At 45.1% G+C, this 27,160-nt stretch overlaps 1 pseudogene; it reads left to right on the top strand.

Moving 5' to 3' along the window:
• The first annotated feature begins 230 nt into the window (after positions 1–230).
• On the top strand, positions 231–26,551 carry LOC136639134 (zinc finger protein 420-like; annotated as a pseudogene).
• The last annotated feature ends 609 nt before the right edge of the window (positions 26,552–27,160 follow it).

Genomic DNA, 27,160 nt, shown 5'->3' with positions numbered 1-27,160 from the left:
ATAAAATAGTGACTGAAGTCTGTGGGCACTGCTGGGCCCAGGGACTACATTTCCCAGCAGGCTCTGCTGTGACTAGGGAAAGGGGAGGGAAGCCTTGCTGGAGGGCTAGGGAAAAGGAGGGGGTTGGTTGTGCTGAGTCCCAGAGAGAGATACTGGGACTGGGTCAGTGAGGGTGGCTGAAGGCACAGCGAGGAAGGGGAAGGTTCTCGATTGCCCATCAGGGAGGGAGGGAGCTGTGGCATGGGGCTGCACAGGTGCTAGGGAAGCCCGGAAAGGAGGGGCCTGTGGGAATGCGCTGCTGCACCTGTTGAACTGGCATCCCCGAACATTTGGTTATATACCTTCCTGAATATGGATTAGGGCAGTGTTTCTCAAACTGTGGGTCGGGACCCACTAGGTGGGTCATGAACCAATTTCAGGTGGGTCCCCATTCTTTTCAATATTTTATTTTTAATATATTAGACTTGATGGTACCAGGGGATGCGACTGCATTTGGGGAAACGTTACAGACCTGTACTTTCAACAACCTCTCTGTACATCCTTTTCACAATGATGGTAAATGGGACTTACTCCTGGGTAAGTGTGGGTAGGATAACAGTCTAGGATGGTTAAAAAATTTTCCTGCTTGATGATGTTACTTCTGGTCATGACTTCACTTCTGGTGGGTCCTGACAGATTCTCATTCAAAAAAGTGGGTCCCGGGGCTTAAAGTGTGAGAACCACTGGACTAGGGCATCCTTTGCAAGCAGCCTTTGCTTGGAAACTCTATGATTCCCAAAGATATGCTCTTTGTGGATTTGGCTTCTGCCTGAAATGAATATCCCTCACCCCAAGATTGCCATGCGCTTAGCATTTGGTTAGAATCCCAGCTGTATTCGCTGTCCTTTACGGCAACCTTTTGTAAAAACCTTTTCTGTATGGTTCCCAGCCAGGCTCAGGACTCTTCCATCAGCCTTCTTATAATTTTACTACCTACCTTTATTATTATTTTTATTTTCATTTTTATTTTTACCCCGCCTTTCTCCCCGAAGGGACTCAAGGCGGCTTACAAACAAGGCTTACTACCTACCTTTCTTTCCCCATCTTGCTTCATTCCTTTTCTTAGCATTTAAATAAATTAGTTCCATTTTGACCCTTTGTCTTCTCCATGCTCACAAGTAAATCAGTGGATTGTACTTTTTTTTTTGCACTGTAGACACTATTATTAATTATTATTAACAGTATTTATAGACCGCTTTTCAACTAAAAGTTCACAAAGCGGTTTACAGAGAAAAATCAAACGACTAATGGTTCCCTGTCCCAAAAGGGCTCACAATCTAAAAAGATGCAACCGCCACTAGAAGAGACACTACTAAGGGTTTCATTTTTAATAAGAACTTCTGAGGTGCAGTGCTCTTCTGAGTGAGAGGTTTTTTCCCCCCAGATGAACCTCCTCTGTCAAGTCTTGGTAACCCAGGATAGTGGTGGCAGATATCTACCAGTGTCCTTTCCCATTCAGCTGCTGGTCCAGTAATGGAGAGCAGGAAGCAAGAAGGGGTGGGCATGTGCTAGCCACTGGGTGCTACTCCCCTTCCTTAGGCTGCTTTCACCCAAGAGTTCCTTTCTCTGACACTAGGAAGGTACTGGGGGGGGGAAACTGACTGTGGGGAGAAGAACATAGTGGTTAGTGCTCATGCACCTCTTCCTGTACTCTCCTCTCCTTTTTTTTTCCTGGATTGGCAGCTGAATGGAGGAGAAAGGGGGTCATTTACCACTATCACCACCGCAAGCTAAAGAGACAAGTCACATGGGGACTCTCTGGGACCTCCACAAAAGCACAAGCTCCAAAGGTTGTTATTGAAAGAAGTGTTTTAAGTCAGTGGTTCCCAAAGTATGGGTTGTGACCCACCATAGGAAACAAAAACTGGGCCATTCCCCCTTAAGGGGAGTGGCTTAGTGTCTCAATGGCACTGCAGCAATTGCGGCACCATGGGTACCAAGGGACTTTTCCCCTTACCTGGGGAGTCGTGCTGGCCTCAAGCAGGCCCCTGACGCTAGAAATTGCTCTATTTAGCAATCGGAGTGCAGTTCTGGAAAACAATATCTGCGGCGCCGTTGGGGCCTCCCCTACCCCATCCCGCCCCTACCAAGACTCACAGCGGTCCCAACTCCCTTGTAGGAGTTTGGGAACTGCTAGTCTAAATAGTTAAGACACTATTTATTGAAGGTTGTGTCTAAGAGCAGTCAGATATAACAACCCACTGCATTACCCAGCAACGTGAAGTAGCCAGGGAAAGCCAAAAGAGAATTAGTTTATTAAAATTCCAGAAGAAAAGGAGACAAAGTCGGGAAAGGGAAGGGGAAGAACCAAAGTACAAGCAGGCTGATGGAAAATGTCTAGTCTGGAACTTGTCAGGATGGACACAAATGAAGGCTTGAGCATTTGACATGCTATTTAACATCTACATGAAACCACTGGGAGAGGTCATCCGGGGATTTGGAGTGGGGTGCCATCAATATGCTGATGACACCCAGCTCTATCTCTCCTTTCCTCCAGACTCCAGGGTGGTGGTTGAGGTCCTGGAGCGCTTTCTGGAGGCAGTGAAGATCTGGATGGGGGCTAACATGCTGAAATTCAATCCGGATAAGACAGAGGCTCTCCTGGTTTAGAAATCCTCGATGCAGGTGCTGGAGTATCGGCTTGCACTGAATGGGGTTGCACTCCCCCTGAAGGAGCAGGTCCGCAGCTTGGGGGTCCACCTGGACTCACAACTGTTCCTGGATTCCCAGGTGGCGGCTGTGGCTAGGGGGGCCTTTGCTCATCTTCGGCTGGTGCGCCAGCTGCGGCTGTACTTGGATTGTGCAGGCCTGGCCACGGTGACATCAGGGTTAGATTATTGTAATGTGCTCTATGTGGGGCTGCCCTTGAAGATGGTTCGGAAACTGCAAGTAGAGCAGAATGCAGTGGCCCGTGTAGTTACTGGAGGTAGGCAGTTGGACTCTGTCAGTCCACTTCTCCAGAGGCTGCACTGGCTGCCCATTCGTTTCCAGGCCCAATTCAAGGTGCTGGTTTTGAGCTTTAAAGCCCTATACTGCTCTGGGCCAGGGTATCTTAGAGATCACCTACTCCCGTACAATCCGGCTCATCCTCTTAGGTCATCAGAGAAGGCCTTTTTACAAGTGCCGCCGCCTAGGGAGGTACATGGGGCGGCGGCAAGAAATAGGGCCTTCTCAGTAGTGGCACCAACACTATGGAATTCCCTTCCCCTTGACTTAAGAACTGCTCCCTCTCTTGAAACTTTTCGGCGAGGCCTGAAGACTCTTCTGTTTAGACAAGCCTTCTGAGTTCCTGGCCTTTTTAAACATCTTTTTAACATCTTTTAATACCTTTTTTAACACCTGGTTACAGGCCTGATCCTTTTATAATTTGCTGCGCTATGCTCTTTTACCTGACTACTTTTTTTATCTAACTACTGTTTTTATGATGTGTCATTAATATGCTTTTATCTGTTTTTAAATTATGTTTTTAATTTGTTTTAACCTTTGTTGTAAGCCTCCTGGGTTGATCTGCTAATCGGAGTCTCTGTTTTCTCTTCCAGAGCCCCATTTTTTTGCACAGGTGGCCGTGTGTTTCAGCAGTGCAGAGTGGACTCTGCTAGATCAGTGCCAAGGCTCTTCATGAAGCAGTCATAATGGACAATTCTGAGAATGCAATCTTTGTAGGTAAGGAGGGTCCTTTGGCCTATAATTGGTAGATGCCCTAGGTGGGAATCCCTCCTCCATTTACTGTTGGGGGTGCATGACCTGGGCATAACTGGCTGCTATGCCTGATGGCCCCACATCCTCTCTTTCTGGTCTAGCAATGATTTGTGTCTCTCGATGAGAACAGTCACCCCAAACTGGGGACACTGTGCCATAAAGTGGCTGGAAGGCTTTGGACATATTGTCCCTTGGCTGTCCTTTTAAGGAAGTGGGCTTGTCTCAGAGGACACTTGTTTCTGGGCTTGCCTTTTGTGTGTCGGGAGATGCCCAAGAGAGAAAAGCTGTAAGTAGAGGTGTTTGTTTCCAGTGAGCAATCTAGGTTTACAGCCTAAGTTTTGCTAAACGCAATGGGTTTACTTCTGAGTAAAATAAAGAACACCGTTTACAAAAGCCATAAGGATTTCCTCATACATCATGAAGTGACACTGTGGGCTTGGATGGGAGACAGGGTTCTGTGCATTTATTTGTGTAATGTCAAATTTGCAGGGATTTAAACTGTCTTTCCATGAGATTGGAATACAGAGCACAGAACACGAGAAGGTCTAGAGATAGCTTCATTGCAGACTTACATAGGTGCACCGCTTTGATGACTCTTCTTATAGGATCCTGGGATTTGTAGTGTGTGGAAGGCTCTGCCAGAGGTGGTCACTGTTGACTGAACCAGGACAGAGTTCAGGACTTTGAATCATGTCTTTGAAACTGGACTGATGGCACAAAGCCTCAGATTACACAGGTCTAGAAGAACGCTTCTTTCCTTCCTCAAACCCACATCTTCTCCTCTCCCTCTTACTTCTTGCAGCGGCAAACCCCTGGTTCTTTAGCCCCACTTCTCCTTGGGTAAGTCTCCTTGTTTTTCTTCTCTCCCCAGGGTACTTCCCTTTTCTCTTTTAAGGATTCTTTTCTCTTCTTCTCTGTACAGAGCAACTGCTTATGTTTCAAGTGTAGCCATAAGAAATGTGGAATTGCTTATTGATTTTGATTCCCCTACCCTGCCTCTGGAACATCATCCCCACAACAAGAGATGGTTTGGCCCCTCTCACTTCGCTTTTCCTTTCCTCTTCCTTCCAAACCACTGGACACTGCGCATGATGGCAACATATTTCCTCTGAATGCTCATGTGCACAACCAGCTGGAACTGAATTGAGACAGAACAGAGATCCCCCCCCCCCCCGCAGGAGAGGCCATTTGGGTTCACCATTTTCTACATGGGGTTACCCGCTTTGTGATGGAAATGGTACACACTGAAGACATGCTTTTGGACTGCATTGTATTCCTGAAACCCCAGTTGTAATCAATAGTCTGGATAGTACTATCCCCCTCCCACACTGGCATAACTACCATTGGGCAGGTGAAGGCTGCTTGACCGCAGTTGCAAAGCAGTCTCTGTTGATGCACACTGCAGGTCCACTGGTGTGTGAAAAATAAAAATGATTAACAACTTCTCCAACTAGCTGGAGTTTCTTCCATTGGTCTCTTATTGAGTTTCTCTCATTATTTCAGAAGCATCAGTTTTGAATCAGATTGGAAGAAAGAGGCAGTGGGTTCATTCTTCAAAGCAAAGAGCCCACACAGTACTGAGAGGCTATCAATGCTCTGAGTGTGGAATGAGCTTTGCTCCCAGTGGCAACCTCTTACAACCCATCACAGAACTCACACAGGGGAAAAGCCATATACATGCCAGGATTCAGAGTGCTGGACTTAGGATTCATCAGAGAATTCACACAGAAGAGAAACCCGCTGCATGCCAGGAATGTGGAAAGAGCTTCAGTCAGACTGATAAACTTATAATCCATCAGAGAACCCACACAGGGGAGAAACCCTATACATGCAAGGAGTATGGAAAGAGTTACAGATTCTACAGCAGCCTTAGATCCCATCACAGAACCCACAAAGAAGAGAAACCTTTTTTTTTTTTTTTAATTTTTTATTGAGTAAAGATATGGGTACAGGAACGAAATGTACATGGGTTAAAGATAATACAAAGGGAAAAAACACTAGGAATTCACTGAACTGTAGTTATTAGCATTTTAAATCATCAAAAAAACCCCATTAATTACTACTTTCCTCTTTTCTGTAATATCAATACCAATTTAACAGAAATTTCAGTCTAATCTAGTCTGTAATTGTCATGTACATTAATATATTTACTTTCGTCTATTTTGATTTTACTTAAATGACTCATTATCATTTGTCTATCCATCTATAAAACAGATTCCATAATTGCTGTATTATTTCTATTTTACCATCCTTCAATCTTTCAGTTAAGACATCCATTTCAATAATTTCATATAATTTCTTAATCCACATATCTGTAATAGGAATTTCTGAGCTCTTCCACATCTGAGCATAGATTAATCTTGCTGCAATAATTGTATATAACAGAATGTGCCTTGTGTCATTATTACAGCTTTCAGGAAAAATATTCAATAGGAATATCTCTGGTTCAAAGGGTATAACACATTTAAAAATAATTTGAATATTCATATGTATTTTTCTCCAGAATTCTTTTGCCTTAGAGCAGAGCCACCACATGTGGCAAAAAGATCCTTTCACCTCCTTACATTTCCAGCATTTATGGCATGCAACAGGATACATTCTTGCCAGCCTGTCTGGAGATAGGTACCATCTATAAAAGATTTTATAGGTATTCTCTTTCATCGTTGTTGCTTTAATTATCTTCATATTTCTTTTCCAGATCTGTTCCCAATTGTTCATAGTTATATTATGTCCAATATTCTTTGCCCACAGGATCATCACCTCTTTTACTGACTCATCTTCCATTTCCATGTTTAACAAATATTGGTACATCTTCTTAATATAGTGTTCCTCATTTGATAAGAATATTTTGTCAAATTCTGTCTCCACTGGATAAATTCCTTCTTTTTTATCTTCCATCCATCTTGTTTTAACTTGTAATTCTGTCAGCCAATCCAATTTAATCCCTTTCTTCAATAACTCTTCTTTAGAATAGAGATCTGCTTTCTCGTCTAATAAATCGTCATATCTCTTATTTTGTGATTCCCGTATCCACATTGGTTTTGTATTTATTTCTAATGGTTTGACCCATCTTGGGATTTTCCCATAAACTTTATACCTTATTTGTTCCCAAGCAAATAGCAGTGCTCTTCTTATCAAATGTTGTTAAAAGTAACTGTGGTATTTAGCTTTATCATAAATCATAAAGGCAAGGGGACCAATCTGCAGATCATGTAATTCTAGTTTCAGCTCTCTAGATTTTTCCAGTTTTGCCCAATCTTTTATCCAGTTCATTGCTGCTGCATAATAATAAATTTCCCAATTAGGCATTCCAAGGCCAGCTAGCTTTTTAGCATCTTGCAATAGTTTCATCTTCACTCTTGCTTTTTTTCCTTGCCAAATAAAATTGGCCATAACTTTGTTCAATTCTTGAAAAAATGATTTCTTTAATATCACTGGAATTGTCTGAAATAAAAATAGTAATTTCGTCAACACGTTTGTTTTTATTGTTGCTATTCTCCACAACAGGGATAAGTTCAATCTATTCCATCTTTTTAAGTTATTCTTAATTTCCATCATTAACCTTAAATACAAAGAAGAGAAACCTTATGTGTGCCATAAGTGTGGAAAAAGGTTCAGCAGCAGGAGCAAGCCTTGGTGTGATCTGGTGCTCAGACCTGGAAAGCTTTGAGAGCTTTGAAAAAGGGGAGGGGGAATTGGAAAGACTGAGGGGGGGGCAGCCTGGGAGTCCACAGTGATTGCCAGGCCCCTTCCTTTGCTGACCTTTTTCAGTAATCTGCTCTTAGCCAGGAATCAGGGGCATTGCTGGAATCCACTGGTGTTGGGCAGAGGCGAAGGTCTGACCTGAAGATCGCTCCAGAAGCTTCTCCATTGCCTAAAAGGTTCCGAAGACCAAAGTGTTGCTGGGACATCTTTTGCAAGCAGCCTTTGCTTGGAAACTTCAGTATTTCCCAGAGGTGTGCTGCTTGCATTACCTGTTACTGCATATGTAACTCTTTTTGTATGCCTTCCAGCCCAGAAGGCTCAGGGCATTTTCTCTCACCCTCCATAATAATAATAATAATAGCTTTATTTTTACCCCGCCTTTCTCCCTGAAAGGCGGCTTACAACAGATTAAAAACATAATTTAAAACGAATAAAAAACATATTAACACATATCATAAAAAACAGCAGTCAGAATAAAAAATAGGTAAAAAGAGCATAGAGCAGCAGCAAGTCATAAAAGAATCAGGCCTGTAAAAAATATTAAAAGATGTTAAAAAGATGTTAAAAAGGCCGAGAACTCAGAAGGCTTGTTTAAACAGAAGGGTCTTCAGGCCTCGCCGAAAGGTCTCAAGAGAGGGAGCCATTCTTAAGTCAAGGGGAAGGGAGTTCCATAGCGTTGGTGCCACTACTGAGAAGGCCCTATTTCTTGCCGCCGCCCCACATACCTCCCTAGGCGGCGGCACTTGTAAGAAGGCCTTCTCTGATGACCTAAGAGGACCCTCCATCTACTTTTCATTCCGTATTTTTTTCATTTAGAGTTTTTACTAAACTAGACCCTTGGTCTGCATGGTCTGCATAAACAGCAAATACAGTGGGTTTTAACGTCTTTCACCCTGCAGAGGTTACTGTGAGTTTGATTTTTAATTAAGAAACCCTGGGATTCAGTACTTTCTGGGAGGAGGGTTTTTCCCAGATGGATGTTCTCTGCAGCCTGGGATGGTGGCTTCAGGTAGAACTACCCCACTCTGCTGCTGGTGCTGTAAAAGGAAGGCAGGACATGGCTCATGCATGCTAACCACTAGGTGCTACATCCCTTGGTCAGGCTTCCTTCATCCAGGAATTGCTTTCTTAGACATAGGGCTTGTCAGGGAAGGTACTAGGACAGTGCTTCCCAAACTGTGGGTTGGAACCTACTGGTGGGTTGCAACCTGATTTTTGGTGGGTCCCCAAAGAGTGTTGGAAAGATCAGATAACTAATTGGGAACCACTATACTAGGAGAAGACAGACTGACTGAGGGACTAGTTCATAGTGGTTAGTGTTCATGCACCTCTTCCTTTTCTCTGCTTTCCCTTTTTCCTGCATCAGCAGCTTAATGGGAAGGGAAGTTGGTCATTATCAATAATACCATCAATGGTAGATCGATAATGGCATTTCAAAGAACCTGACCCAGCAATGTTTTATGCTTCTGGAACACCCTTCTCAGCTTCTCAGGGTTACAATTACACACAAATAAGGAAAAATAGGCAAAACATTGAGGAAAAACAAGACATTCGTTGCGCGAGTGTTTCCACTGCTGGATGGCAGAAGAGAAGAAGCTGTTCACATTCCCTACCTCTTTCTCACATGATGCTTTGCACCAGCAGGAAGCCCAGAGAGTTTCTTTACTTGTGGGAACGTCCCTTTTGGGACTGCAGGCTGGACTTGGGTTGATCTACTAATAGGAAATCTCTCCTTTTACTTTCAGAGACGGATTTTGTTTGTGGAGGTTGCTGTGTCATCTCAGCGGTGCAGAGTGGGCTCTGCTAGATCAAGGCTGAAAACACCTATGTGAAGTGGCCATAATGGACAATGATGAGAATGTGAGCTTTGTAGGTAAGGAGTGTCCTTTGGCCCATAATTGATAGATGCCCTGAGTGAGAATTTCTGCTTGTAGGGTCCCTGCCCTGGAGGGGCCTGGGGCAGGCTTGTTCCACCCCCAGGGAGGCCTCAGATTGGCTGGAGGGGAAGAGGGTTCCAGCACCCTTGTCCTCCTCCCTAGCAGAGCTGCCAAACCTGGCCTAGGAGCAGGGGCTGTTGACCTCACAGCTCCCTGCTTCACACTGACCGCCTCTCATCCCTGGCCTCCCTTTTTTATGGAGCAAGCCCGCCCCCTTTGGCCCCTCCCCTTCCTCCAGGTGGGGCAGAAAAGGCCTTTCCTGTTCCTGACTTGTTTCCTGCAGTGTTCCTTGTTGGCCCTGCCAGCCCCCTCTGGCTGGTTGGGGTGAGCCAACCTGCTTTGCCCCCTTCGAGGGCAGGGAAGCCTCCCCACCCTGGGCATGGGGTGCCTGCTCCAGGGTCAGGGCATCCGGGAGGGGCCCCGACACTGCTCCACTGGATATTGGCAGGGAAGTTGGTGGCTTGGCTGCGACCTGAGCGTGGCAGCTGCTGCTCTTCATGGCACCACCTTCTCCCCTTCTGGCCACGCATGGATCGGGGGTGTCTTAATGAAGAGGGAAGCCCTAAATTGGGGACATTGTGCCATAAACTGGGTAGACGTCTTTGGGCATTTTGATCCATGGCTGCCCTGTGGGGGAGGTGGGCACGTCTCGGAGAGCACTTCATCCTGTGTTTGAACTCTTTCTTTGCTCTGGGTGATGCCCTAGAGCAGTGGTCTTCAACCTTTTATGTTCCACAACAAATGAAGTATAAGATGGGGGACCACCTCTGGCCCCACCGCCCTCCTGGAACTGAATAAATCCAGTTTTGATAAGGCATTACTGTTATTGGATCCAAGCCCTCTTGCAAAGGCTTTGAAAGGTTGCCATGCCCCCCCCCCAAATGAGGCTACATAACACCATTAGTGTCACAACCGATCGTCTGAAGAACACTGCCCTAGAGTTTGGTCTAACTTGCTTGATTTAGACACCCTAGGGCTGCTGCCTAATTTATCAATGCCAATGTATGTGGTTATAGAGGTGATTGAGCAGTAATGCTTCCCCCCCAAGTAGCAACTTGTTTATCCACTGATGCACATAGCCTAATCTGCCCTGTCAGTTTCACAAACTACTAATAATTGGGTTACGATCTACTGGTGGGTCCCACAGTTTGAAAACCCACAGTTTGAGAACCAGTGCCCTAGAGAGAAACACCATAAGGATTCTTACATATAAGGATTAATGCTATAAGGATGCTTACGTATGCGGATTGTGAAGTGATAATGCATTCTCAGGGAACAGCAGGGGGGCAGATGTCTCTGGGTGCATTTGGAACTTCCCCTTGTGTAATGTACAGGGTGCAGGGATGAAATATGGCTTTCCTTGTACAGAAGGAGGGAAAGACTAGAGATAGCTTCACTGCTGTAACGGCAGTCTTTATAAGATTCTGAGCATTGTAGTGTATAGTATGCTCTGAGAAGTCTCTGCCTGAGATGATTGCAGATTCCTTACATCTCATGTCTGCTGAACCAGGACAGGTTTCATGACTTTGAACTATGACTTTGAAACTAGTCATGGTAGAAAGCTTTATACTACGCATGCCTAGAGGAGTACTTTGCACTTCTTTCCTTTCCCACCCCTATGTCCCCCCCTCTCCCTCTTCCTTCATGCTACTGCAAATCCCTGGTTCTTTAGTCCTGGTTCCCCCTGTGTAATAATAACTTCTTTCCTTCTCTCTGTGCACCTCTGAGCTTGCATCACGATGCTTCCATTCTAAGGATTTCTTTGTCTTCTTCTCTGTACGGAGCGACCACGTGGTTGGGATGAAACCCTAACAATTGCTAAGGGTTTTGATTGCTTATTGATTTTGATTCCCCTTCTTACCTTTGAAACATTATCCCCATGATAAAACTGTATTTGTTGCACCTTCACCCTGAACTCCCACTTCCTTCTGAACAGTTGATCTGTGCCATTGGCCACTGCGCAGGGTTCCAGCTCATGAAATAGATTTCCCCGAGTACTCATGTTAATGTGCTGTGGAAAGCACACACAATAACTCTCTGTACTGGTACATGGAAGAGAACAATCTGTGGACTAAATGTGGCGTAACTAACGGAAACTGAATCAAGACAGAGCAGGGGTTCTTTTGTTCTGGAGGAGGGGTCATTTGGGAGGAGAATTTTATTCCTTCCTCGATGGGGCTTCCCTCCCTCTGAATAAACTGATCTGGGCATGCTTTTGAACCTGGTTTGCTCCAAGAGGCCCAAGTGTCATCCATAGCCTGAACAGAATTCATGCTATGAATGTGTTTTTATCTTGTTTTTAAATCATGTTTTTAATTGTGTTCTTTTTTAATTATTGTTGTAAGCCGCCTGGAGTCCCTTTGGGGAGAAAGGCGGGGTAAAAATGAAGTAAATAAATGTATTGTATTGGCAACCTTCAGTCTCGAAAGACTATGGTATCGCGCTCTGAAAGGTGGTTCTGGCACAGCGTCTAGTGTGGCTGAAAAGGCCAATCCGGGAGTGACAATCCCTTCCACACCGGGAGCAAGTGCAGTCTGTCCCTGGTCTGTCTCCCTGGCTATGGGCCTTCCTTCTTTGCCTCTTAGCCTCAGACTGTTGGCAAAGTGTCTCTTCAAACTGGGAAAGGCCATGCTGCACAGCCTGCCTCCAAGCGGGCTGCTCAGAGGCCAGGGTTTCCCACTTGTTGAGGTCCATCCCTAAGGCCTTCAGATCCCTCTTGCAGATGTCCTTGTATCGCAGCTGTGGTCTACCTGTAGGGCGCTTTCCTTGCACGAGTTCTCCATAGAGGAGATCCTTTGGGATCCGGCCATCATCCATTCTCACAACATGACCAAGCCAACGCAGGCGTGTCTGTTTCAGCAGTGAATACATGCTAGGGATTCCAGCACGTTCCAGGACTGTGTAAAATAAATAAATAGAGGTATGGCTGATTCATCAGCAACAACAATTTCTCAAGAACCTGTGACTTGGTGGAAGAAAGCTTCCTATCCCCCTAAATCTGAAATTTATTGTTCTTAACTTTGGACATTGTTCTTCATCCCCCTCCCAATTTCTTACTCCTCCTATTCAGTGGTTGCCTTTATTTCTATGAGATTCTTTAACCTCCTTTGAAGAAAAAAAGTATTAATGAAGCCACTTGCAGTTACAGGTTCCTGTGTGTTTTCTGTGCTACAGGTCATACGAAGCATATAATAATAATAATAATAATAATACAGGTATTTATATACCACCTTTCTTGGTCTTTATTCAAGACTTTATTCAAGGCGGTTTACATAGGCAGGCTATTTAAATCCCCATAGCGATTTTTACAATTGAAAGAAGGTTCTATCTTACAAGAACCACAACATTCAGATGTTTCCTTCTGATCTGGTTTCACATTCTGGCCTCCATCCTCCCACGCTCAGAGCAGATGGAATAGCTGGGCTCAGCTTGTCAGCTGCTTCAAGGTCGCACAGTGCCGGCGGCCTCGAACTGGCGACCTTGTGGATGTTATCTTCAGGCAAATGAAGGCTCTACCCTCTAGACCAGACCTCCTGCCCATAATATAACGTAATATATATGTTATATATAACATATAAAGCATATTCTTTAAGACTTTCCCAGCTAGCTGCAATTTCTTCCTTTAATCTTGCATTGCATTTCTCTTCATATTTCAGAAGCATCAATTTGGAACCAGATTGGAAAGCAGATTTTGTCTTCAAAGGAAAGTGCCCACACAGAAGAGGAACTCTACATATGCTCTGAGTGTGGAAGGAGCTTCCCATCCTGCAACAGCTTTACATCCCATCAGAGAACCCACACAGCCGGGAAACCTTATACATGCCAGGAATGTGGAAAGAGCTTCAGTCGGAATGGTGAACTTATAATCCATCAGAGAACTCACACAGGGGAGAAACCCTATACTTGCCTGGAATGCGGAAAATGTTTCAGTCGGAGCAGTATACTTATGATCCATGAGAGAACTCACACAGGGGAGAAACCCTATACATGCCAGGAGTGCGGAAAGAGTTTCAGTCGGAATGATAAACTTAGAAATCATCAGAGAACCCACACAGGGGAGAAACCCTATACATGCCAGGAGTGTGGAAAGAGCTTCACTCGGAATGATAAACTTAGAAATCATCAGAAAACTCACTTAGGAGAGAAATCCCATATGGGCCTGGAGGGTGAAAAGTGCTTCAGTCAGGGTAGTGAAGGTACGATCCATCAGAGAACCCCCACAGGGAAGAAATCCTATACATGCCTGGAGTGTGGAAAGAGCTTCAGTCGGAGTGGTAGTCTGAGCAAGCATTGTAGAATCCACACTGGTGAGAAACCTTATGCATGCCAAGAGTGCGGAAAGAGCTTCAGTCGGAGTGATAGATTTAGAGATCATCAGAGAACTCACACAGGGGAGAAACCCTATACGTGCCTAGAGTGTGGAAAAAGCTTCAGTCAGAGTGGTGAATTTAGGAAACATCAGGGAACTCACACAGGGGAGAAACCCTATACATGCAAGGAGTGTGGAAAGAGCTTCGGTCGCAGTGGTATACTTATAATCCATCAGAGAACCCACACAGGGGAGAAACCCTATACATGCAAGGAGTGTGGAAAGAGTTACAGATTCTACAGCAGCCTTAGATCCCATCACAGAACCCACAAAGAAGAGAAAGCTTATGTGTGCCATAAGTGTGGAAAGAGGTTCATTAGCAAGAGCAAGCTTACGACCCATCAGGCAACCCATACAGGGCTGAAACCTTATACATGCCAGGAGTGTGGAAAGAGCTTCAGTCGTAATCATAAACTGAAAAATCATCAGAGAACTCACACAGGGGAGAAACCCTACAAGTGCCTGGAGTGTGGAGAGAGCTTTATTACGAGTGGTAAACTTAAGATCCATCAGAGAACACACACAGGGGAGAAACCCTATAAATGCCAAGAGTGTGGAAAGAGCTTTAGCCGGAGTTATGAACATACAGCCCATCAGAGAACCCATACAGGGGAGAAACCCTATAAATGCCAGGAGTGCGGAAAGAGCTTCAGTCGTAATCATAAACTTAGAAATCACCAGAGAATTCACACAGGGGAGAGGCCATATACATGCCAGGAATGTGGAAAGAGTTTTATTACAAATGAGAAACTTACGATCCATCAAAGAACCCACACAGGGGAGAAACCATATACTTGCCAGGAGTGTGGAAAGAAGTTCAGCTGCAGCAGCAACCTTACAGCACATCAGACCACACACACAGGAGCAAAACCCTATACATGCCCTGAGTGTGGAAAGAGCTTTAGAATGAGTGGCGGTCTTATGATCCATCAGAGAACCCACACAGGGGAGAAACCTTTTACGTGCCAGGAATGTGGAAAGAGCTTCAGATTCAGGAGCAACCTTATAGGTCATCGGGCAATACACACAGGAGAAAAACCTTATACATGCGCGAAGTGTGGAAAGAGCTTCCGCCGGAGAAATTATCTTAGGATCCATCTGAGAATCCATGGAGTGCAGGAGCCTTGCATGTCACAGGATTCTGAAGAGAGTCTTTTTGCTCACTCAGATCTTCCTGTGCATGAAGGAGAAGACAGTGTAGAGAAACCATAGAAAGCAGGAGGGGAGGGGGAGGTGTTTTCAAAGTTGCGTTCCTTTCTTCACATCCAAGAATTGATGTTTAAAGAATTTCAGCTGTTTGTCCAGTTGTCTGTTGATATGTATATGAAGCAGTTAGTTTTCCTTTTTAAAGAATAATGTGTCAAGAATGTACTATAGGTGTAACCTAATTATCCATGGATTTTTCACCCACGGTTTTATCTCAATGCGATGAGAAGGGCCCTTTAAATTAAAGGGAAAAAATTTTTTTTAACAGTAATAGTCCCATTAATGTGGGAGGAGGCAGCCGACAGACAATCCATCAATCATCCTCTCTCCAGGCTCTTAAGAACAGCTTCACTCCAAGGCAAATGACCCCTCCCTTCCCCCTGAGCATGTGAATGAATGCAGGTGGTTCAGCTGTCAGTGAACGGAGGGGTCGCTGCCTTGGAGTGAAGCCTTTCTAAGCATCTGGAGAGAGAGTGATTGATTCTGCCTGAGCGTCTACCCGATGCCTCTGTCCTGCATTACAAAGGTCAGCAGGGCTGTTTTTAAATCACTGAGCAAAGGGACATTGTTTTTGATTTTTGGATTTGATTTTTGATTTTTGGCTTCCACCTGATTTTTGGCTTCCACCTGGGTCCTGGGATTCCATTGATTTTTGGCTTCCACCTGGGTCCTGGGAATGGAACCCTGGATAACAAGACTCAAGATGTAGTATGATTTCCTCAAGACCATGGACTATGCCTTACTCTTAGTTTGCCTAACTTGGAGGTCTCCAACAAGCCAAAGGGACGCTTGCTTGCTCTGGGAGATCTTTGAAGGGTGGGCCTCTTTGTCCAAGTCTCAAGCTGTAGGAGGAAGTCTTTTGCTCTCTGCTTTTTCCTCTGAGGTTGATCTCCAAAGTCCCTGAACCTTTCTATCATGTTGGTTTCCAGCACTGGTCATAGTGATAGTATTTACTTCATTTTCCATCCATTTCCTAATGCCGCAACTTTGTTTCATCTTCAAAACTAGATTCACACTGAAGAGCCATTCTTTTAAACTCTTAAGGCCCAAATCCTAACCAGCTTTCCGGCACTGGCATAGCGGTGCCAATGGGACATGTGCTGCATCCTGCAGTTTGGTGGCACTCACGGAGGCCTCCTCAAAATAAGGGGATTTTGTTCCCTTATCTCGGAGCTGCATTGCCCTTATATCAGTGCTGGAAAGTGGTTAGGATTGCGCCCTAAGCGAATCAAGTTATTTGACCCTTTCCTAAAATGTTATAAAGAAGACACCAAGAGACTTAGAGGCGCACTTAGAGATTCATCCCTGGTGAAACAGCTTGTGTCTGGCCCTACAGGCCAAATGGGTAGTTGATTAAATACTAATTAAAAACTGGCTTCAGCTCATGGGAGCAGGGACAGCTACTCTTGGACAGTTTGCATCATCCTTCTGGTGCTTTGGGGGAACTCTGATTGGTCAGAGTCTTTGAGACAGTGTTTTCTGGGGTATAAAGGTCTTTCTTGGGAGGGTCTAAATTGCCCTTCAGTATGATGGCTTGGCATCGCAGGTAGGGGCATTGCACTCCCTATATGATCAGAAACTTTGGCAGTAGGTGAGATTGAGTCTTCTAAGCTAGGACTTTAACCTGGGCTGTTTTCTATCTGTTTCTGTAGAATTCCCAGCAGTATTTTAGATATCTTAATATGCTTGTTTCATTACATTATTCTTAAATAAATATTTAAACTTTGTAGCAATATGTGTTTATTAAGTGGGGAAGCCTGGCTCAACTAAATCCAGTTCTGACTACGGTCATCCTACTGATTCTCTTGGCAGTGCCCAGGTGGCAAGGAAATTCTTGATCTTGAAGATTCCTTCATCCTCTGGTCAGCTGGGAGGCCTCTGGTTATTCTGGCCTGAAAAGAGGGGGCAAGGAAATCTACTGTGCAGGGTTAGTTTTAGCCCTGCCTGTGGTCCTTCTTCATGCCAACCCACAGTGACCCAGCCAGGCCCCATAAATGTCCAGGGTTGGACAGGGGGATAGCTGGCAGTGAGCTCTTGTGAACAGGCTGCCCTTGAACAATGATGTACTTTGAAAGTGGAAGTAAAATACCAAGCTTCCAGCTCTCATGGAGCCTGGGACTGTCTACCAAGATAGGCTGCAGAAAAACTGCTCTATTTCTTTATAATTTGTTCTAACATCTTTCCCAATATTTAAGTCAGACTGATGGCTCTCTAATTTCCCGGGATTTCCTTTCCCCCCCTTTTTAAAGAATAGCCACTGTCAAAACAGAGAAACCCCAAACACATGTCCAGCTGCACTAACAGAGAGTGATACATGAAGTCACAAAAATCCCTGGAATTCCATGTTCCAATGGCCATTCGGGAATATGAACTGTTTTCTGTATTGGGGGAAAAAAACCCAGAGTTTTAAGGTTCTAGCTTAAGACCCCTCTTCCTATGACCAATTCCACCATCCAGCTTGTTTCTTACTATCAATGAACACGCAGGAGGAGAAGCAATTAAGTTTTCTAACAAATACTTGCTTACAGTTTGTTCATCAAACAGACACAAACATGTATCTGAGGCTTCTATAGCTTAAAAGACAGAAAACCTTATCGCTGTGCTCTTCAATAATGGCTGCCTGCAGTTGAGGAAAGATTGCAGTAGCCTGGATGCGTCTCCTTCAGTGGTTGGAGAGAGAAAGAAACAGGAAGATGTGGGAGAAAGGAAGGAAGTTGCAAAACGGACACACTACAGAGAGCAGGCAAGGGGTCTCAGGCATCTGGATTTTAGAAATGGGCTATGTCAGAATGCCAGATGCAAGGGAGGGCACCCGAATGAGGTCTCTTGTTATCAGGTGTGCTCCCTAGGGCATTTGGTGGGCCGCTGTGAGATACAGGAAGCTGGACTAGATGGGCCTATGGCCTGATCCAGTGGGGCTGTTCTTATGTTCTTAAACTACAATTCCCAGGAGGCCTTGCAGGTCTTTATCTGGTGTGCTCCCTGGGGCATTTGGTGGGCCGCTGTGAGATACAGGAAGCTGGACTAGATGGGCCTATGGCCTGATCCAGTGGGGCTGTTCTTATGACAGCACAGTCCCCACCCCACTTTCAGAGTCCTGCAGGCAGCATTCCTCCCATATTCCTACCTAGTGGTAAAAGAAATGTGATGTGTGCCTGTTTCCATAGGTTTGCCTTCTTGGTAAATACAAAATACACTTTGATGCTTTGGATTCTCTCCCCCCATCTGTGCCCTGGAAGCATTCTTGGAAGGAACCGTGTGTTTTGCCAACTTCCAGGCTTGATATTTCAAGCTATGTAAAAAAACTAGCTCTTTCAAAACAGCAGCATGGTGCATTGTCATCAGATTAAGACCTATTCACTGTTTCCATTGTGTGATTATGAATGAGGAGAGAATAAGGGGTAGGCAGATGGTAGCGCATGGTTGGTCTCAGCATGTGGTTGGTCTGTGGAACTCCTTGCCACAGGGTGTGGTGACGGCATCTGGGCCTAGTTGCCTTTAAAAGGGGATTGGACAAGTTTCTGGAGGGAAAATCCATTATGGGTTACCAGCCATGATGTGTATGTGCCACCTCCTGATTTTAGAAATGGGCTATGTCAGATGCAAGGGAGGGCACCAGGATGCAGGTTTCTTGTTATCTGGTGTGCTCCCTGGGGCATTTGGTGGGCCGCTGTGAGATACAGGAAGCTGGACTAGATGGGCCTATGGCCTGATCCAGTGAAGCATGTTCTTATGTTCTTATGGTACATGACAGAAAAGGTAAGTGGAGACTGGTAGACTGGCTGGAAGGACAACCACAAGTGGAAGCTTAAGGCCCTCCGCAGATGCTCTTCACAACTATACTCAAAAGGAGACTGATGGAAGTGGGAAGCTTGAGACATCTGTGCATTATGCAGAATGAGACAAAAGACAAGAATTCTGGACAATGCCAGGGCAGGATATGGTCTCATATTTGTTAATGCAGGTCCATGTAAAATGCTCCCTGCATGTAATAAACTAGTACATCGAAAGGAAAGGCTTGGCTTAGCCATCTCCCTGATGTGCTTGTTTGCAACATGCCAGGCTTGGTGTTTTGCTTTTAAAAAGGACTGCACTGCGGTTGTGGTGGCAGCTGGATCACTAGCAGGGCGAGCATGCTAGAACCTGAAAAACAAACTCGGCTCAAGCATGCTAGGAGGAAAAAAAGAACCAGCTCTCTAGCGCTAGTGCTGGAAGCTGAAAAACTAACAGAGCCAATCTTTCCTGTGAGTTCGGGGCTAGAAAAAATTGCTGCTTCCATGAATAATGTAATCCTTTCGCTCTGCTCCGAGGAGACAACGGAGCGCAGCCATCTTGTACGGCAAAGAGGGAAGGTGGGGGAAGAGGGATTTTTGAACTTGCACACAAGGAGCCATCCATTCTTGAGATTTCAGAATCATTACATAGAACATAATATATTGAAGGTAATTTTAAAAACTCTAAAGCAGGGGTCTCCAAACCCTGGCCCAGGGGCCAGATGTGACCTGCAGCCAGCCTCTATCTGGCCCATGGCCAGTCTCTGATCCCCCTGAGAGCCTCTGACCCAGTTGACCAAACACAACTGGAGTTGTGCTTCTAGGGTGGGGGAATGGGGGCCATTTAAGTGTGTGCTTTATGTCTTGGGCTATGTTGGTGCTTGGAGAAATCCTGGGCATTTGAGCCCATTCATTTATTAATTCATCTAAGTTCCATCTCTAATGTATTTATTTAAATTTTATTATTTAATTTTTTTTCCAGCCCTTGACACTGTACCTGCTATTTGATGTGGCTCTTCGGCCAAAAAGTTGCTCTAAAGCAATAATGAAATGTCAAGAAAACACCCTGAAGTGCAATCAACACTGTTTTCCATCCTTTTTTTAATGTACAGTGGTACCTCGCATAACGAATGCCTCGCGCACCGAAAAACTCGCAGAACGAAAGCGTTTTGCGAAGTTTGGTAACTCACACAACAAATTTTTATGACCCGTGCTTCGCAAGATGAATTTTTGTTTTGTTTTGTTTTGGTTTGTTTTAAGAGGAGGATCTTCACGTCAGTTTATGATCCCGTCCACCCTAGTAAGGGGAGGATCTTCATGTCAGTTTATGTAAGTAAGTCCCATTGTGCATGCTCCCAGGAAAGTGTGCACAGGATTACAGCCTTCAAGCTCCCCACTCAGCATCCCCCTCCCGTTTTTGAAATCCTCAGTACAGTATGTATGCCTTTAAAGAGCACTTAATAAACACTTTGTAAACCAAATTTGACTTTGTTCTGACTTTTCTTGCCCATAGGAATGCATTAATTAAATTTCAATGCATTCCTATCGGAAAACGCGCTTCGCAAAACGAAAAACTCGCATAACGAAAGGACTCGCGGAACGAATTAATTTCGTTATGCGAGGCACCACTGTATAGCCTTCTAGCATACTCATTTGTTGCTTCTTTTGGACGCATAGAGTAGCTACAACACTTCTAACAGGTAAGTGGAGGAACAGATCTGACCAACACACCTGTCTTTCCTTCACACCTGCTTCTTTCTTCTTCTGTCTCTTTTCACACCTGCTCAGCCCCCCCCCCCCACACACACCCAGTTGCAGCCTTGAGACTTAGACACCCCACCATCTCAGGTGTCTTTCCCATCATGTCTTGGTCAACCTGTCCAGCCCTATATCTTTCCTGGAAGTCCCACCTGTGCAGACTGAGGAGGGCAGAGCTCTCCCAAAGCAGAAGATCAGAAGGGGGCTGGCTGGAGGGAGTTCCTCTGCATGACTCCCTTCAGAAATTCTTGGCAGCTGAGAGTGTCTGTGCCAAAATAATCCAGTGGACCCATTAAGGGGATTGGGGGAGTCAAGAAGGGGCCCTGCTTGATAGTCACAGGGCTGTCAGGAGCAGAGGAGGAACCTTTTCTCCCTTTGAGCACAGAACAGAGTTTTATCTCTTAGCAGTGTCACCAGGAGCCCCCAAAAGCCTGTTCCAATCCCTCTGTGCAGGAACAGGAAGCTCAATCAGACCCCTGTTCCTGCACAGCGCTGGGAGCTCAATCCTGGATCGCTCCAGCAATGCTGCCAAGTCCCAGGGCAGCACATCCTTGTCCCAGGTCAATTGAGCTTTTGGTGGTTTGATTGCTGTGAGATCCAGGTAGTTGGGTGGCTGTGTGAAGATGCCTGAACAAGAGACAAGAGGGCTGAAAGATAGTGGAGGTGTGTTCTCCCTGGGAAGAGCTTGAGAAGCTCCAGCTTCACCGTTTCTCCCCCACTTGCAACAACTTTCCTGACTAGCCTACTTAAGAACTGCCCCACTGGATCAGGCCAGAGGCCCATCTAGTCCAGCTTCCTGTATCTCACAGCGGCCCACCAAACGCCCCAGGGAGCACACAAGACAACAAGAGACCTGCATCCTGGTGCCCTCCCTTGCATCTGGCATTCTGATGTAGCCCATTTCTAAAATCAGGAGGTTGCGCATACACATCATGGCTTGTAACCCATGATGGATTTTTCCTTCAGAAATTTGTCCAATCCCCTTTTAAAGGCGTCCACATCCCCTTTGTCCAAACCCCTCTTAAAGCCTGATAGGCAAGGAGGTGGAAGTAGAAGTGATGGCAATGGTGGTGGGTGGGAGCATGTAATTTTTTGGGAAGGGTCCTGGGGTGCATCCTTGCAACAGTAGCAAATCCTCTTTGGCCACTCCTGAAAGCCTCCAAGAGGACTTATTAAAAGAACCACAGGGCTGGATGGGACCAGGATGGATCAGTGCCTTCAGGAATAACAATTATATGGAATCCTTGTGAAAATTCCTTTGTACAGGTAGAAGTAATTAGAAAAAGAATCTTGTTCCTGACACCACCATCATAGAAAAATAATGGCAGGGTATAAAACACTGGTTAGAAACTGGTGCTGTGAACAAAGGAGATCAGCAGTTTGTGCAGGAGAGACAAAGAGAAGGAGAAGTTCATGGGCAGAAATGTGTTAGTGAATGATGGGCAAGGGGGCTGCAGGGTCCTGGGACTACATTTCCCAGCAGACCTTGCTGTGACCTGCTGCTGTGACCTGGAAGTGAAAGGAGACCATGCTTTGGAAAGGGAGGGGGGGTTGGAAGGACTGAAAGCCTAAGAGGAAGAGCCTGGGAGGAGGTGTGTGAGGGCAGCTGAAGACCCAGCAAGGCAGGAGAGTGGAGGGTTCCCAGTTGCAGAGGTCTGGGGCTGCCCAGGCTGTACTAGGCAAAGAAGGTGCTGCACCAGTTGGACTGGCAGCCCTGGGTGCTTTGATGAGGGCCTTGTTTTGCCAGCCCCCTGCCTTGCCCACCCTTTCAGTCATCTGTTCTTCTCAGCCAGGAGTCAGGGGGGTTGCTTGAACCCACCAGGGTTGGGCAGAGAGGCAAATGTCCTGTCCCACTTCTCACCCAGCCACGGCCATTGCCAGATTCCTCTGCAAGTCAGTCTCCTCCATGAGCGTGTATAGAAGATGGGAAAAAGCCCTCTTACTGTTCTCCTCCTTTCTCTCCCTAACAGATAGCAGAGAATCAAGTCCACACAAGCCCAACTACCACGTCCTTGTGGAGGGGCCAACATGGCTGCTGTTCTTCCAGGCCAGGTAAGAGACAGGGGGCAGCTTGGTGTGTGATGAACGTGCTGTTCTTCCACTCTTTTTCTGTATTTTTGGACAACTCTCCAGAAGCTTGTTGGTTTCCTTAAAGGTTTCGAAGCCTAAAGTGTTGCTGGGATGTCCTTTGCTAGGAGCTTTTATTGGAAACTCCATTATTCCCCAGAGATGTGTTGCTTGTGAATTTCACTTCTCTATCTGCCTGGAATGGCAGGAATTTTGCTAAATGCATGCCATTGTGTCTGTGTGTGTGTGTGGGGGCCCCCCCCCCACACACACACAATGGCATGCATTTAGCAAAAGAGCAGGATCCCACCTCCATCTGCCAAGCATTACAGGTTACTACAGATCTTTTAGTATACTTCCCAGCCTGCATCGCTCTGGCATTTCCTATCAGACTCCATCTACTTTGACTACCCACATTTCATACCCCATTTTTTCCCCAATTACAATTATTGCTAAACTAGTTACATTTTTATCCTTGGTTTGCATGATCCAAGTTTGCAGGAAATGCAGTGGATTGTTATGTCTTTCACCTTGCAAATGCTACTGTGTGATGGATTTTTAATCAGAACCCCTGGGATTCAGTGCTCTTTGGGGAGGGATTTTTCCCTAGATGCACCTCCTCTGCCTGTTCTCTTCAGATAGAACAACCCCTTTCCGGTGCTGTTGCTGTAAAAGGAAATCAGGACATGGTGTGTGCATGCTAACCACTAGGTGTTACTTCCCTTGGTCTGGCTTCCTTCATCAGGGAGTTGTTTTCTCTGCTACACAATTTATCAGGGAAGGAACCATGAGAAATCAGACAGACTGAGAGGAGTAGGACATTGTGGTTACAACTCATGCACTCCTTCCTATCTGGGAAGATTGGAAGAAACCCATCTGGGACTCCTTGCTCCCAAAAAGAACAGAACCCCAAGGTTTCTTTTGTAAAAGGAAGACCAAGGTAGTGTTTGGGAGCAATTGGATATGATTACCCCGTGCATTAGGTATGTAATGGGGCAGAAAATAGTACAAGCAGCTTGATGGAAAATGACTGAGCTTTCCTGGATCCATACAACATTGACATGGATGGACACATTGATGGTAAGGCCACACTTGGAGTATTGCATCCGGTTCTGTTTGCCACATGTCAATGAGGATATAATGGAATTGGAAAAGCTGCAGAAGAGAGTGACCAAAATGGTTACTGGGCTGGAGCATCTCCCTTACAAGGGAAGGCTCTTTCCTTTCAGCATTTACATTACAGCATTCGGAGCTCTTCAGTCTAAAAAGCACATAAGAGGAGGACATGATTGAGACATACAAAATTATGCAGGGGATGGATAGAGAGACACTCTTTTCCCTCTCACACAGCACCAGAACTAGGGGAAATCTTCTAAAATGGAGAGTTAGGACAGACAAAAGAAAATATTTCTTTACCCAGTGCCTAATTCTTCCATGGAACTCCTTGCCACAGGATGTGGTGATGGCATCTGGCCTGGATGCTTTTAAAGGGGATTGATTTCTAGAAGAAAGAACCATCACAGGTTACAAGCCACGATGGGTATGTGCAGCCTCCTGATATTAGCAGTAGGCTACATCAGAGTGCCAGATGCAAGGGAGGGCACCTGGATGCAAGGGCACCTGTGTGCTCCCTGAGGCATCTAGTGGGCCACTGTGAGATACAGGAAGCTGGACTAGATGGGCCTATGACCTGGACCAGTGGGGCTCCTCTTATGTTTTTATGTAACGTTAGCCTTGACCAGATTAGGTACCGTAGCCAAGAGATGGAGCAGGGATGCTACTCAAGACCACAGCACACAAAGCCCCAAACAAAGCAGTGACATTGGCAAACTGGCTTGGAGTTGAAAAAAGGGCAAAGCAAACAGAATGGTTGAATGTTTTTAGCTAGGAATACTACAGTCCCTACTGCTACTTACTAACATTATTCCAGGAATCCTGGTCCATGCACTTACTGGAGAGTAGTTTGGTGTGTGAGTCTACACTAGATATCATGGTAGACCTGCATGAAAAACACACAAGCATTCCTGTAACCTGGGTTGGATGATGTCACAGAATTACCTGATTTGCACCCTGGAGTCCACCTGGCCACTGCATCGCTTTAGTTGCTAGACCGACTGGTTTGGCTGCCCAGTCAGTGGAAACATGCCAATTTCCTGGGAGACGTCATGACGTCAGATATGAGGAATGACTGAATTTGCAGTAATTCAAAGAATGCACTAGACCACATGGCGGATTGGTCATGGTGTTTCAAAGGAAGGAGAAAGCCTATTGGATGAACATGTCCCAACAGCTTTATATCCTTCTGGGCCACCACAGAGCTTCTCATGGTTATAAGTGTACAAAAATAAGGAAGAATAGGCAAAAACATTGAGGAAAAACAAGACAGGGGCTTTTGGAACAGGGTGACCAGTTGTCATAACGGCTAAAGAGGACAAGGCACCCCAAAATGTAGGACATCCAAGAAAAATGTAGGACACGACAAAATAAAAGCTACAAACATTCATAAATTGATTTCATATGGTTAATTAAAACTATTAATTGTTATTAAATTTAAAACTATATTACATATAATTTATTACATGTAATTTATTAATTACAAGAAGTCTATGCGCTGCCTGCAGAGCCCTGCTGACAGGGAAAAAGACATTTAAAATCTTTTCCAGGACACGAGGCTAAAAAAAAGGACATATCCTGTGTGTGGTGTGCCTGGTTGATGGTCAAAAACAGATGGTGTGCCTTGACAATTTTAGTACCTTGTCAGTTTGCTGTGAGATGAAAAAGGTTGAAAATCACTGATACAAAGCGTAACAAATTTGCTTTGTGACTTCCCCAGCTAGCTTCCCCAGTTTCTTCCTTTGATCTTGCATTGCAATTCTTTTCATATTTCAGAAGTATTAGTTTGGAACCAGATTGGAAGAAAGAGGCAGCAGATTTATTCTTCAAAGGAAAGGACCCACACAATAGAGAAACCCTATAAATGCCAGAAGTGTGGAAAGAGCTTCCAGTCCCGCAGCAGCCTTACATCCCATCACAGAACCCACACAGGAGAGAAACCCTATACATGCAAAGAGTGTGGAAAGCGTTTTGGTCAGAGTGGTGACCTTAGAAACCATCAGAGAACCCACTCAGGAGAGAAACCATATACTTGCCACGAGTGTGGAAAGAGGTTCAGTTACAGTAGTGGTCTTATCAGCCATCGCAGAACCCACACAGGAGAGAAACCATATACATGCCAGGAGTGTGGAAAAAGCTTCAGTCAGAATAATAAACTTAGAAATCATCAGAGAACTCACACAGGAGAGAAGCCCTACACATGCCTTGAGTGTGGAAAGAGCTTCAGTACGAGTGATGTACATAAGATCCATCAGAGAACACACACAGGGGAGAAACCCTATAAATGCCAGGAATGTGGAAAGAGCTTCATTCGAAGTTATGAATATACAACCCATCAGATAACTCACACAGGGGAGAAACCCTATGAATGCCAGGAGTGTGGAAAGAGCTTTTGTACGAGTGCTATACTTAAGATCCATCAGAGAACCCACACAGGGGTGAAACCTTATATATGCCGTGTGTGGGGAAAACTTCATTAGAAGTTGTGACCTTACAACTCATCTTAGAACTCACACAGGAGAAAAACCCTATACATGCCGTGAGTGTGGAAAGAGCTTTAGGATGAGTGGTCAGCTTATGATCCATCATGGCATCCATACAGGGGAGAAACCTTACACATGTCAGGAATGTGGAAAGAGCTTCAGATTCAGTTGCAACTTTGCAGATCATCAAACAATACACACAGGAGAAAAGCCCTATACATGTCCAGAGTGCGGAAAGAGCTTCCGTAGGAGTAATTATCTGAAGATCCATCTGAGAACCCATTGAATGCAGGAACTGTAAATGTCCCAGTATTATGGAAAGAATTTTTCTGCTCCTTCAAATCTCACTGTGCAAACAAGGGAATACTATGTAAAGTATCAACAGAAATGCTAGCAGATGGGGAGGGGGGAAGTTTTTTCCAAGTTGTGTTCCTTTCTTCACATCAAAGAATTGATGATTAAAGAATTCATACTGTTCTTCCAGTTGTCTGTTGAAATGTATTTGAAATATTAGCTTTTCCTTTTTAAAGAATATGTTTGTCTAATAATGTTTGTCAAAGAATGTCCTATTATTTTATCCTCGAGACCATGGACTGTGCCTTGCTCTTAGTGTGTCTTACTAGGAGGTCAGGGAGATCTTTCATGAGCTGAGTCCTATTTGTCCAAGTTTCTAGGTGTAATAGGAAGTCTTCTGCTCTCTGCTTATTCTTTTGAAGTTAATGTCCAAAGTCCCTCAGATGTTTCTAGAAAGTTGGTTTCCAGTAGTGGTTATGATGATAGTACCTACTTAGTTTCCATCCAGTTGGTGGCCACTGTGCCACCCGTACAAAGCCTAGAAGTGCCGCCCCCTGTCTTCTGAGGCCTCCGGAGAGCCTTAAAATATTTTAAGGCCCTCAAAACCCATCTTCTAGAACCTGGTGCAGGTTGTAATGGTTTTTCAGAAATATGACCAATTTTGAAAACAGGTTGAGGAGTCATCATCGTATGTTCCATTCACTAAATGCCCTTGAA

This window comes from Tiliqua scincoides, chromosome 2 (genome assembly GCF_035046505.1).
Source record: "Tiliqua scincoides isolate rTilSci1 chromosome 2, rTilSci1.hap2, whole genome shotgun sequence".
Taxonomy (NCBI): domain Eukaryota; kingdom Metazoa; phylum Chordata; class Lepidosauria; order Squamata; family Scincidae; genus Tiliqua; species Tiliqua scincoides.
The sequence above is the reverse complement of the archived record's forward strand: the minus strand, read 5'-3'. Positions and strand labels throughout refer to the sequence as shown.